The following is a 13,062-nucleotide window of genomic DNA, read 5'->3' on the forward strand; positions in this document are numbered from 1 at the left end:
GTTAGGTGAATCCCAAGCCTTACCTAGGCGGTGGGGTTGGAGCGAGAGGTCGCAGCGTGTAGCACTGCGGAGCCAAAGGCCGCGTCATCTCTGGACTGCCGGACCAGGGCATAATGGGAAGCGAAGGTATGAACGGAGGACCAGGTCGCTGCCCTACAGATCTCCTGGATGGGCACGTGGGCAACGAAAGCTGTCTGACGCTTGAGCCCTGGTAGAGTGCGCAGTCACGTGACCCGGAGGAGTACGAGCCAAGTCATAGCAGGCTCGGATACAGGACGTTACCCATGAGGAGATTCTTTGAGAGGAAACAGGTAATCCCTTGGCCCATTCCGCTACCGCCACAAAGAGTTGGGGGTTTTGCGGAACGGCTTGGTTCTCTCTATATAAAAAGCAAGCGCTCGATGGACGTCCAGCGAGTGAAGCTGCTGCTCCCTGCGGAAGGAGTGGGGTTTTGGGAAAAAGACAGGGAAAAAGATGTCCTGGTTGAGACCACCTTGGTCTCACCTTGGGGAGAAAGGCTGGGTGCGGTCTCAGCTGGACCTTGTCCTTGTGGAACACCGTATAGGGGGGATCTACGGTGAGAGCCCGGAGCTCCGACACCCATCTGGCTGAGGAGATGGCCACCAGGAAGGCAGTCTTCCAGGAGACATAGAGAAGGGAGCAAGTCGCTAATGGCTCAAACGGAGGGGACATGAGCCGGGTGAGAACTAGGTTCAGGTCCCAGGTAGGGATAGGGCGTCGCACCTGGGGGTAGAGACGCTCCAATCCTTTAAGGAATCTCGTCACCATAGGGTGAGAGAACACCGATTGGCCATCCTCCCCTGGGTGAAAGGTGGAGATGGCCGCCAGATGAACCCGAAGAGATGATATCGCCAGGCCTTGCTCCTTAAGGGACCAGATGTAGTCTAAGATAATGGCAACAGAGACCTCAGCGGGAAGGAAACTGCGTTCCGCACACCAGCAGGTGAAGCACTTTCATTTCGCTGAATAAGTCGCTCTGGTGGAAGGCTTCCTGCTGCCCAGGAGCACCTGCCACATTGGGGTAGAGCAATGGAGCTCGGACTGGGTCAGCCACTCAGGAGCCACGCCGTGAAGTGCAGGGATTGCAGGTCTGGGTGACGTAGCCTGCCGTGGTCCTGGGTGATCAGGTCCAGGTGAAGGGGCAGGGGGACAGGGTCGGTTAGAGACAGGTCCAGCAACATGGAGTACCAATGTTGCCTGGGCCACGCTGGAGCTATCATGATCAAGCGAGCCCTGTCCCTGTGCACCTTCAGAAGGACCTTGTGGATGAGTAGGAACGGAGGGAATGCGTAGAACAGATGCGTCATCCAGGGGATAAGGAAGGCATCTGCTACCGAACCTGGTTCCCGGCCTTGAAAGGAGCAGAACATCTGGCATTTCCTGTTCCCTCGGGACGCGAAGAGGTCCATCCGGGGACATCCCCACCTCTGGAAGAGCGAAAGGGCAACGTCCGGGCGAAGGGATCACTCCTGGGAAAGGAAGGATCTGCTCAAATGATCCGCCAGCGTGTTCCGAACCCCGGGAAGGTAGGATGCGATGAGGTGAATGGAATGGGCTATGCAGAAGTCCCAGAGCCTCACGGTCTCCTGACACAGGGCAGAAGACCTCATGCCGCCCTGCTTGTTGATGTAATACATGGTCGTTGTGTTGTCGGTGAATACCGAGACGCAGCGACCTTGAAGTTGAAGATGGAATGTTTGGCAAGCAAGGCGGACTGCCCTCAGTTCCCGTACGTTGATGTGGACGGCTAATTTGTGAGGAGACCACCGACCTAGTGTTCGTAGGGTTCTGAGATGGGCCCCCCAACCTAGATCTGAGGCGTCTGTTGTCAGGGACACTGAAGGCTGGGGTGGATGGAATGGCAGCCCCGCACATACCACGGACTGGTCCAGCCACCACCTCAGGGAACCTAATATGTCCCGGGGAATGGTAACAACCGCGTCCAGAAGGTGCCGGGCCGGACAGTACTGACTGATGAGCTAGGACTGGAGGGGCCTCATGCGAAGCCGCGCATACCGCGTGACAAACGTGCAAGCCACCATGTGGCCCAATAGAGTTAGGCACGTGCGTATAGAGGTCAAGGGTGCTGTCTGCAGTCGTCGTATAATGGCCGTCAAGATCTGGAACCTTGATAGAGGAAGAACGGCTCTGGCCAGAGTCGAGTCCAGAAGGGCTCCGATAAATTCTATCCTCTGAGTGGGGATTAGCGTTGACTTTTCTATATTGAGGATGAGACCCAAGTTCTCTAAGAGACTGCTGACCATGCGGACATGGCTGAGGACTTGTGCCTCTGATGACCCCCGAATCAGCCAGTCATCGAGGTACGGAAATACATGTATGCGGCTGCGACGGAGGTGGGCGACGACTACAGCCATACATTTGGTGAACACCCTTGGGGCCATGGAGAGGCCGAATGGGAGGACTGCGAACTGATAGTGGCAGTGGTTGATCACGAACCGAAGGAACCGTCTGTGTGGTGGGAAGATGGCTATATGAAAGTATGCGTCTTGCATGTCGAGGGCGACTTACCAGTCTCCAGGATCCAAGGATGGGATAATGGTCCCCAAGGATACCATACGGAACTTCAACTTCACAACGTATTTGTTGAGTTCGCGCAGGCCGAGGATAGGCCTGAGGCCTCCTTTGGCTTTGGGGATCAGAAAGTAACGGGAGTAAAACCCCTTGCCCCGCTCGGTTTCTGGAACCTCCTCTACGGCTCCTTTGTCGAGGAGCGTCCGCACCTCCTGAAGGAGGAGTTGCTCGTGAGAGGGGTCCCTGAAGAGGGACGAAGGAGGGGGGCGGGAGGGAGGACGCGAAACAAACTGCAGATGGTATCCAGCTTGTAATGTGGATAAGACCCAACGGTCTGATGTCAGTCGGGACCACGCCGGGAGGAAAAACGAAAGACGGTTGGAGAAGGGCGGGAACGGATCCAGGAGGGAAACTGGTGCAGCGCCCTCGGACGCACCTTCAAAATGAAGGCTTTGGGCCAGAGGGAGCCTTGGAGGAGCTCTGGTTTTGCCCCCCTTGGTTGCCCGATTGTCTACGCCAGCCGTTCCTACTTCGGCGTCTGGCGAAGTCCTTCCTCTGGCGAGGTTGAGGGTAGGGCCGACGCTGCTGTTGAGGCCGGAAGGGTCTGCGCTGGGTGACTGGTGTATGCATCCCCAAAGAGCGCATAATGACCCTACTGTCTTTAAGGCTTTGCAGCCTGGGGTCAGTCTTGTCCGAAAACAGGCCCTGGCCTTCAAACAGGAGGTCCTGTATGGTGTATTGGAGCTCCGGAGGAAGACCAGAGACCTGTAGCCAGGAAATTTGGTGCGTGGTCACGCCAGAAGCCAGGGTCCTGGCGGGGAGAGATGCTTGCAGGGAAGTTTGTGCCACCTTCTTGCCCTCGTCAAGGATCGCCACAAATTCCTGACGTGCATCTTGTGGAAGCAACTCCTTAAATTTGTCCGCTGCCGCCCAGGTGTTGTAAGTGTAGTGGCTAAGGAGAGCTTGTTGATTGGTCACTCGAAGTTGGAGAGCGCCCGCAGAATAGACCTTTCGGCCAAACAGGTCCATGCGCCTCACTTCTTTAGACTTCGGTGCCGGGGCCTGTTGACCGTGATGCTCCCTCTCGTTCACAGATTGTACGACGAGGGAGCATGGGGGTGGGTGGACATAGAGATACTTGTACCCTTTCGAGGGCACCATGTATTTGCGTTCCACGCCTCGTGCCATGGGGGGAACTGATGCTGGCGACTGCCAGATGGTAGTGGCATTGGCCTGAATGGTCCGTATAAAGGGAAGGGCGACACGAGTGGGAGCATCTACAGACAATATGCTCACCACCGGATCCTCAATTTCTGAGACCTCCTCAGCCTGTAAATTCGTGTTTTGAGCCACGCGCCGGAGGAGGTCTTGATGCGCTCTGAGGTCGAGCGAAGGAGGGCTGGTGGATGTTGTTCCAGCCACTGCCTCATCCGGGGAGGATGATGAGGAGACACCCGGCAGGAGCGGATCTGCAGGATGCTCTGTCTGGAGCAATGCTTCTGTCTCTGGAGGGAGGTCAGGATCTCCCTGGTGAGACAATCCCTCCTCTGCAGGGGATGGGGGAGGACGAGACAATGTGGCCTCCGGAGCCCTGTGCTCTGATGTTGTTGGACGCGGGGGACCCTGCTGCGGCCCTTGGGCTTGATGATATGCCCAGGGGGTCCAGAAGCCCCACTGCTGTGGTCCATGCTCCTGAGGAGGGGGATCCTGGAAGAGAGCAGCAGGCCTGTCAGCGTCCATAGCGTACGTGCTGTCTGTTTGAGAGGAGACAGACGGCTGTCGGGATGGCCAAGGTGGAGCCGAACGGGACTGATATGGGTCCCTCAGTCTAGACAACGGCGACCTCCTCGGTGCGCGGGACCGGTGCTGGGAGTCATACCGGTGCCGGGATCGAGACCGGGACCTACCACCAGCGCGGTGCCGGGAGGTCGACCAGGATGTCAAACACCGATGATGGGAGCGGCTTCTGGAATCTCGGTGCCGGTAGCAGTGGCTCGAGCCAGAGCAGTGCCGGGAGTATTGAGACCGCCGTGAAGAGGACCGGCGCCGCGAGTACGACTGGTACCGCCGCGGAGAGTGATGCCGGGACTGCGAGCGGCGTCCCGACCGAGATCGTCCACGGTGCCGGGTTCTTGATGGGGATCGGTGCCTGCTCGGTGAACCCGGAGATGGAGCTCACATGGCCGTAGGCTTGCCCTTTGACTGCAGAACCTGCACCGGAGGCACCGGGGTTTGAGGTAGCATAGGCTCAGTCAAAGCAATCAGGTCCTGAGCCGAAGCAAATGTCTCCGGCGTCGAGGGAACCACTAGCTCGACCCCGGATCTTATGGGGGAGCTGTGAGGGACCGGACTCGACGGACCTCCCGGGCCCGGAGTCGACGGAATCCCTGGCATCGGTGCCACGGCAGAAGATGGTGCTGGACGGTCCGTCCACGTCTGCTTGGCTGGAGTGGCAGACGTCGAAGGCCTTGCTTCGGGGCCCAGTGCTGGGGAAGGCCGGTGCCGCGGCGCTTTCCCGGTGCCGGAACGGAGCCGGCGCTCTGCGTCGAGGCTGGAGGGTTAAGCGCTGCTTCCATTAAGAGGGTCTTTAAGGGCTGATCCCTCTCCTTTTTTGTTCTTGGCTTAAACGCCTTACAAATGTGGCACTTTTCAGAGATGTGCGATTCCCCAAGGCACTTCAGGCAGGCGTCGTGGGATCGCTCATTGGTATCGGCTTCTTGTAGGCCGAGCACTGTTTAAAACCTGGCGAACCGGGCATGGGCCCGGCGCTGGGCGCGGGGGAGGGCGAGAGCCCAAGCCCGCTAACTATATACAACAAGTACTACAACTAACAACTAATACTAAAAACTCTAACTATAACTATAACTATATACAACTATTAGAACACGAGACAATGGAGAGCTAGGGACGTGGAGGACAGCTATGCCGCGCTCCACAGTTCCAACGACCGACATGGCGGTAAGAAGGAACTGAGGAGTGGGCGGGCCAGCAGGGGTATATATCAGGCGCCATACCGGCGCCACTCTAGGGGGTGACCTGCCGGCCCACCGGAGGTGCTAGAGTAAAAATCTTCCGACGAACATGCACGCATGGCGCGCACACCTAACTGGAATGGATATGAGCAATCACTCAAAGAAGAACTTGAACTTTCTCATGAATTTGTTCAGTCCTCGCAGGTCCAGGATAGGCCAGAGGCCCCATTTTGCTTTGGGAATTAGGAAATATCTGGAATAGAACCCCTTGCCCCTTAATTTCTCTGGAACCTCCTCTATAGCTCCCATTGCAAGGAGCCTCAAAACCTCCTGCAGAAGGAGTTGCTCGTGAGAGGGGTCCCTGAAGAGGGATGAGGAAGGAGGGTGGGAAGGTGGGGTTGAAACAAACTGAAGACGGTAGCCAAACTCCACCATGTGGAGGACCCAACGGTCCGAAGTTAGCTGGGACCACGCAGGGAGGAACGCGGCAAGGCGGTTGGCGAACTGAAAAGGATCCTGGGAGGTAATTGGTACAGTGCTCTCGGGCGCACCCTCAAAAGTTTGGCTTCGGTCCCGCCGGTGGCTTGGTGGGACCAGAATTGTTACCTCCCTGAGGTCCAGACTGTCGTCTGTGAGAGGTACGACCTCGCCTTCTGGTGAAGTCCTGCCTTGGTCGAAGCGGGGGGTAGGGGCGCTGAGGTTGCGACCAGAAAGATCGTCTTTGAGTCTGCGGCGTATGCATTCCCAGCAAACGCATAATTACATGATTGTCCTTCAGACTCTGTAGCCGAGGGTCCGTCTTCTGGGAGAAGAGCCCCTGGCCATCAAAGTGTAGGTCCTGTATAGTATACTGAAGTTCAGGTGGCAGGCCTGACACTTGCAGCCAAGATATACGCCGCATGGCAATCCTAGAGGTGACGGTTCTAGCTGCCGAATCAGCGGCATCCAGCGAGGCCTGGAGGGAGGTCCGAGCAACTTTTTTCCCTTCCTCCAGGAGAGCTGTGAATTCCTGGTGGGAGTCCTGCGGGACGAACTCTACAAACTTCCCTACTGCCTCCCAGGTGTTATAGCTGTACCTACTCAGGAGGGCTTGCTGGTTTGCCACCCTGAGTTGGAGGCCTCCCATGGAATAGATCTTTCTCCCCAACAAATCCATTCGCCTGGCCTCCCTTGATTTAGGTGCAAGGGCTTGCTGGCCATGGCGCTCCTGTTCATTGATGGACTGTACCACCAATGAACAAGGAGGAGGGTGTACATACAGGTACTCGTACCCTTTGGATGGTACCATGTATTTACGTTCAGCCCCTCTGGCTGTGGGCAGTATGGATGCCGGGGATTGCCAGATGGTATCCGCTCTAGCCTGGATCGAGCGGATGAAAGGGAGGGCCACCCTGGTTGGAGCCTACGCTGACAGTATACTGACAACCGGGTCGTCCACCTCAGGAACTTCCTCTACGGGCAAGTTGATATTGAGGGCGAAGCGGCGCAGAAGGTCCTGGTGTGACCTGAGGTCTATTGGGGACGGTCCAGATGTAGACGTCCCCGCCACCACTTCATCCGGGGAAGAGGATGAAACCCCAGGGACCAGCGGGTCTTGGATCGACTCCTGGTCCTGGGGGATGTCCTGAGGCGGCGGATGTTGTGGGTCTGGCACGTGGGTTGGAGATTACTCCGTACCTGCCAGGGGAGGTCTGCTCACAGTGGTCTCTGGTGCCCGATGTTCAGAAGGGCCGGAGCGCGGTGGTATATGAGGATCACCTTGGGTTTGGTGGTAGGCCCAAGGTGTCCAAAAGGGCCACTGATGAGGTCCCTGGTGGTTATCTGAATCCCCATATGATGCAGTGTCTGCATGGGGGGAGATCGACGGATGACGAGACGGCCACGGGGGGGCGAAGACCTTTTGATGTGGGTCTCTGCATCCACTCGAATCGTCCCTACGCGGTGCCGGAGAACGGTACCTAGAGTCATGATGGTGCCGGGAGTGGGACCAGGACCTGCGATCAGCGCGGTACCGGGAGGTTGACCAGTGCCTGGAATCGCTGTGCCGAGATTGGCTGCAAGAAGCACGGTGCCGTGAGTGGTGCCGAGATCTGGATGGTGACTGGGACCTCAAACGGTGCCGCGAGTACGACCGGTACCTCGATGGGGAACGGTACCGGGACTGCGAGCAGCCGCAAGACCAGGATCGATGGTGGGACCGGGAGTGCCTGTGGGACCTGGATCGAGACCAGTGACGTTCCATGGTACCGGGCGAAGAAGGTCTCATGAGGGCCGGCTTTCCTATGGACTGAGGAACCTGCACCGGCGGCACCAGGGGTTGAGGCAGCTCAGGCTCCATTAAGGCAATCAAGTCCTGTGCCATGGAGAACGTCTCTGGAGTGGAGGGCACAATAAGCTCAACCACGGCACGTGCCGGGGAGCTGGTAAGCATCGGACTCGACGGCTCTTGCAATGCCGGAATCAACGGTGCGGAGGACGTCGGTGCCGCAGCAGTTGATGGTGCCAGGTGGTCCGACTTGGCTAAGAGCTCGGACTGCGGTGTAGGTCTAGCAGCTGCAGGAGCTTGTGCTTCCTGCTCCGTGGTGAGAGCAAACGGCGCTGGGTGGAAGCTTGAGCGGGTGATGGCTGATGTTGAGGAGCCTTCACTGTTGGCGTGCGCTCCGGTGCCAAGGAGGCACTTGTTCCCGGTGCCACTGACGGTGCCGAGGACTGGGGAGTCAATGCTGCCTCCATCAGCAGTTGTTTTTGGTGAATGTCTCGCTCTTTTTTAGCCCGGGGCTTGAACGTCTTACAGATGCGGCACTTGTCCGTAAGATGGGATTCACCCAAGCACTTAAGGCAGGAGTCGTGAGGGTCTCCTGTGGGCATCGGCCTATGACAGGCCGAGCACGGTTTGAAGCCCGGTGAACCGGGCATGGGCCCCGGTACCGGGGGAGGGGAAGGGGCTAACCCCCGATCCCTCTTAACTATCTACAATAACTACTACAGAACTAATAACTAAATACTAACTATACTTGAAGAAATCGAACTATATACACAATTACAATAGAAACGAGCGAATTGCTAGGGAGGTAGAGATCAGCTAAGCTGCGCTCCACTGTTCCAATGACCAACATGGACGGTAAGAAGAAACTGAGGAGCGGAGGGGCTGGCAAGGGTATATATCTGGCACCATAGTGGTGCCAAGGGGGTGCCCTACCGGCCCACCGAGTGTTGCTAGAGTAAAAATCTCCAACAAATGTGCACGGGGCGCGCGCACACGTAACTGGAATGGATATGAGCAAGCACTCAAAGAAGAATTCATCCTTCTAAAACATAGGAACAAAGTTCCTTTTTTGCATGAATGACCTGAATTACTTCATCGAGCTCCAATGCATTCGCACAGGAATGCTCAGATAAAAACATCTGCTTCTGAATCACAATGGTGTCTCTTTGGGAAGTTTCATGTGACTGCTCCAGGGCTTTGAAGACAGTAGCTCCAACTATTAAATATACAACAACCACCAGAAAAATCATTGAGACCGTCTTCTATTTCATAACATTAATAGCCAAATCACATTCCTCTCATGACGAGAGCACTGCGGGTTTTGAAGAAAATGATAGGCGTGGTTTGGAGTTCTGAGTGGCAGATTTGGAATCTAGCAAGTCAGGTGCCGCCACTAATAACACAGAAAAAGAATGTTAACATCCACAGCGTTGGTTAGAGGTGTATTTAGCTGTGGATCCTTCTTGTGAGAAGGTTACAGAGATCCTACTAATTCAAAATAGAGTTCATAGATAGTTGTCTTTAAATGCATTTCACTTTTACATTGTGTTATATTACTACAGAATGATTGGTTTCAGTTACTGCTAGGACTAATAACATGCTATTTATATGTACACACATGCATACACACACTCGCACTGTGTTTACTATAGATATATGACCTCTATAAATACTCTGCAAGTGTAATTCTAACATGCAGTGTTTTCCCTATTTTCTTGTATTCCTTTGAATCAGTATAAAAAGGTATTTTTCTGTAGAGCATCCTCACATCTTGAAGAAGCTTAGGCATTGCTAATATGCTTCTCAGACTACATTTTAGTTCAGCATTAAAAAAGTATCAAAAAAACAGGACTCTTTCCTTAAGTCTTACATACCCTTAACTCTGCATTCAGACACTCAGAATATTTGCAGTTCACTTTCAAATTCCCCACACAAGTAACTATAAAAATGATTCATTCTTAATCCTAACAGTTTGAAAGTGTTGGCTAAACCCTTTTAGGAAATACCAGGAACACATGGGCATGTCCATTGGAAAAGTCAATCATCTTATTATAGGATATTTGATTTTTTACTGCTACAAGAAACCCACTGGGACAGTAATGATCACCTGAGTGTGTTATCAAGTAGCCCCATAATGCATGTGATTACAAGTAACTATACTAGTAATTATATAAGAATAATCCACACCAAGTACACTTCAAGGTCTCCTGAGGGAAGATTGCAACAACAATACAATATTTAAAATTATTAATATATTTTGAATGGCTGCAACACCACTTTCAGCTGTTATGGGAATGTAGATTCAAATGTAGATTGCAAAGTCTCTCCCCCAGGTCTCTGGAAGCTGAGCATGCCCCCAGAGGTGGAAGGGAGTGTCATTTTCCACAGGGATAGGATCTTCTCTCGAGCACCCGCTGGAGGTTAACCTACAGGGTTAGAGGAGCTCACATTTGAACAGAATCGGGCAATACAGGTCAGAAGAAAGGCAGACCTAGGAGATTAATACACTGGACCTGAACCCCGGGGGCGTGGGTTAGAGGATGAAAAGGCAGCCCCTAAATGAAAAAGCTCCGCTCGTGTCTCGGTGCACAGCTGTGATATAGTTACTGTTCAGCTACTAGAAAACGAGAATCTGGTTCTAACTAACCGGGAGCACCAGACCAGCATGTAAATACCCTTGGAGTGTAGTGGGCATGGAACATCGTATGAGGCTATTAATATGCCCTAGGACAAAAATCGATGTGTGTGTAGCTAAGTTTGGGAAGGACACCTGATTTAATAACTGCTCCTTCCAGCTGCGCTCTCTCCTCGGGTTGACATGATTTGTGATGGGGCGGGGCCGGGGGGGGGGGTGGGATGGAGCGCCATCACATTTTCCTTTCAGTCAGAGCTCCCCTTGCCAGTTGGAATTTTTCGTATTATATTATCATGACCCTCTGTCTCCAAACCCAAAACTGGGGGCATCTCAGGCTACACCAAGTCTTGTGCTGTAGACTAGGAAACTGCTCCTCTTTCTGCTTGGCTTCGACACTTGCAGACACACACGCATCCCAGCACCATGAAGAAGGGCAGACCTGCCCACCCCAGCCAGTTCTTCTACTACACTCTCTCTACAGCCCGCTGAATGCAGCTAACAAAGGAGAACTGGATGGCTGTGAGGAACCCTAAACTGATCCACCCAGTGATGCTCCGCAAACCTCCCATCAACTTCCCCAGCCCCCTACTGACACACATCCACCTTGCCAGGAGACGGAATAACGCAGTTGACAAGGACATTTTCACACCCCTGAGAGGAGCAAAACGTGGACGCTCCAGCCAGAACGAGCCCTGGCCCCTTTCCTCTGCCCCTCTCCCCAGCAGCCAGCTCGCAAAGATGCGCTGGGTTTAAAGCGTTTGCAAAAGGCATCCTTGCAGAGCAGGGTTTGGTTGGAGAAATGGTCCGGGTAGGAGCCCAGCCCGACCCTCCCGGACAGGGAGAGCTACCCCCTCCTTTGACAAAGGAGAAGTGATAGAAACAAAAGCCAGGCGGGTGTTTAACCGAGCCTGCAAAATCCGGGACGGAGGCGCAGGAAGGAAAGGGGCGAAGAGGGGGACTGAGCAGCCCTGGGTCCCTCCTGCGAGGGGGCACTGGGAAAGCAAGGGAGCATGCAGCATTCAGACAGACTGTGATCTAGAAACACACGCCATTGTGCCAGTACTCACTTCTTATTTACAGACCCGGCGCCCTCTCCTCGCTTCATGGGCAGGCATTTTTTCAGGGCTTAGGTAGGTGCTGCTTGACCAAATGTAAAAAGAAAGAGAGAGAGAGAAAAGTCCCAGACCCAGGGCGGGTTTGCTGCTGCTACACTCAGATTCCAAGCGGAGCTTGGCGTTCTCCCTGTGAACAGTCACGGGTGTGTGTGTGTGTGTGCGTGTGTGAGATCATCCTGTCTCTTTGTGTGATGGCCCTGGCTGTGTGTGTAAGAATCTTATAGATCTTACAGTAAGATCACCCCATCTGTGTGCGAGATCACCGTGTGTGTGTGATCACCATCTGTGTGTCATCACCCTGTATGTGTGACTCGCTCAGGCACCAAGGGTATCAGCCTCTTTCAGTCTGTGGCTGCCAGTCCCTGAGGTGTGTCTGTCACAATCTCAGTGTGTTTGTGTCTTTGTGTGTGTGTGTGTGTGTGTATCCCCATCCCTCCCTCTGTCAGTGTGGGCGGGGGCCTGTCTCCTCTCGGCCCGTCTTTCTCCCATGTGCATCTCAACACCGGTGCCTGCTTCTCACGTGGCCCCCTGCTCCGTCACTTTGTCTCAGGCACTGGATGTAGGGTGCCTGACTCTGGGTGCAGCTGAGTGCCTCGAGAACTGTGTGTGTGTTTCCTTGCTCTCTGCTTGTGTGTGTGGGTGCCTGCTCCTCTTCTCATTCTGTTCCCCTGGTGTATCCCAGCCGCTGGGTGCATCTCCCCCTCCCTCTCTCTACGCCGCTCCAGCGCCAGAGGCAGCTGCACCCTCATCTTGGTGAGCTGCTCGGCATTTCTACCCAGCCCCTTCGCTTGACAGTGCAAGAACCAGGCTCAGGCAGATGCTGCAGGGATGAAGGGGGGGAGAAGGAGGTTAAGGGAAGAGGTCCGCCTAGGAAAGATAACTCCCAAACTGATGGGCACTGATTTGGAGCTACCGGGGGAGCGCAATCTGGGCCGGCTTTAGGCCTATTCCACCAATTCCCCTGAATCTGGCCCCGTGCCTAAGAGGGCCCCGCACCCAGTGAGAATCCCTTCCCTGGCTAGAGGCGCCTTTTTAATTTTTATTCACCTGGCGGTGCTCTAGGTCTTTGGCGGCTGGTCCTTCAGTGCCACTGAAGACCTGGAGCGAGTGAAGGACCTGCTGCCAAAGTGCAGCCGAAGACTTGGCGCACCTCCCGGAGAGTACAAGCCCGGTTTTTTACGTGTTTTTTTTTAAGTCATCCCTGCTGGTGCACCGTCGAAACTGTTTGAATTGGGCCCCGCACTTCCTAAAGCCGGCCCTGAGCGCAATGGGGTGTAGGAAATGCCAACAGTCTGAGTCCACACATGAAAAAAGTGTGAATAGATGTTTGGCAAAGATAGGGGTAGGAACAAATTGGTCTTTAATATTGGTATGCGATCCTTGACAAACCCAGCTAAATGCATGGTTAGACTGGGCTGTTGGTTCAGAAGAACCTGCTGTTGCAGATGATGGGGGGTGGTGGAGGGGCATAGTGCAGCGGTTGCATCCTGTAATTCCTGCCTCTTTTTCTTGGAGGACAGT

The 13,062-nt window shown here is 54.4% G+C and overlaps 1 protein-coding gene across 1 annotated transcript in view; it reads right to left on the reverse strand.

Moving 5' to 3' along the window:
- The window catches only part of LOC127049832 (centromere protein F-like), a 67,944-nt gene extending 56,321 nt beyond the window's left edge, over window positions 1-11,623 (reverse strand). Inside the window, exon 1 of the mRNA XM_050951102.1 lies at window positions 11,494-11,623. The gene's annotated coding sequence lies outside the window, so the exon portion shown is untranslated. The remainder of the gene's footprint in view (window positions 1-11,493) is intronic.
- Between the last annotated feature and the right edge of the window lie 1,439 nt (window positions 11,624-13,062).

This window comes from Gopherus flavomarginatus, chromosome 4 (assembly GCF_025201925.1).
Source record: "Gopherus flavomarginatus isolate rGopFla2 chromosome 4, rGopFla2.mat.asm, whole genome shotgun sequence".
NCBI lineage: Eukaryota > Metazoa > Chordata > Testudines > Testudinidae > Gopherus > Gopherus flavomarginatus.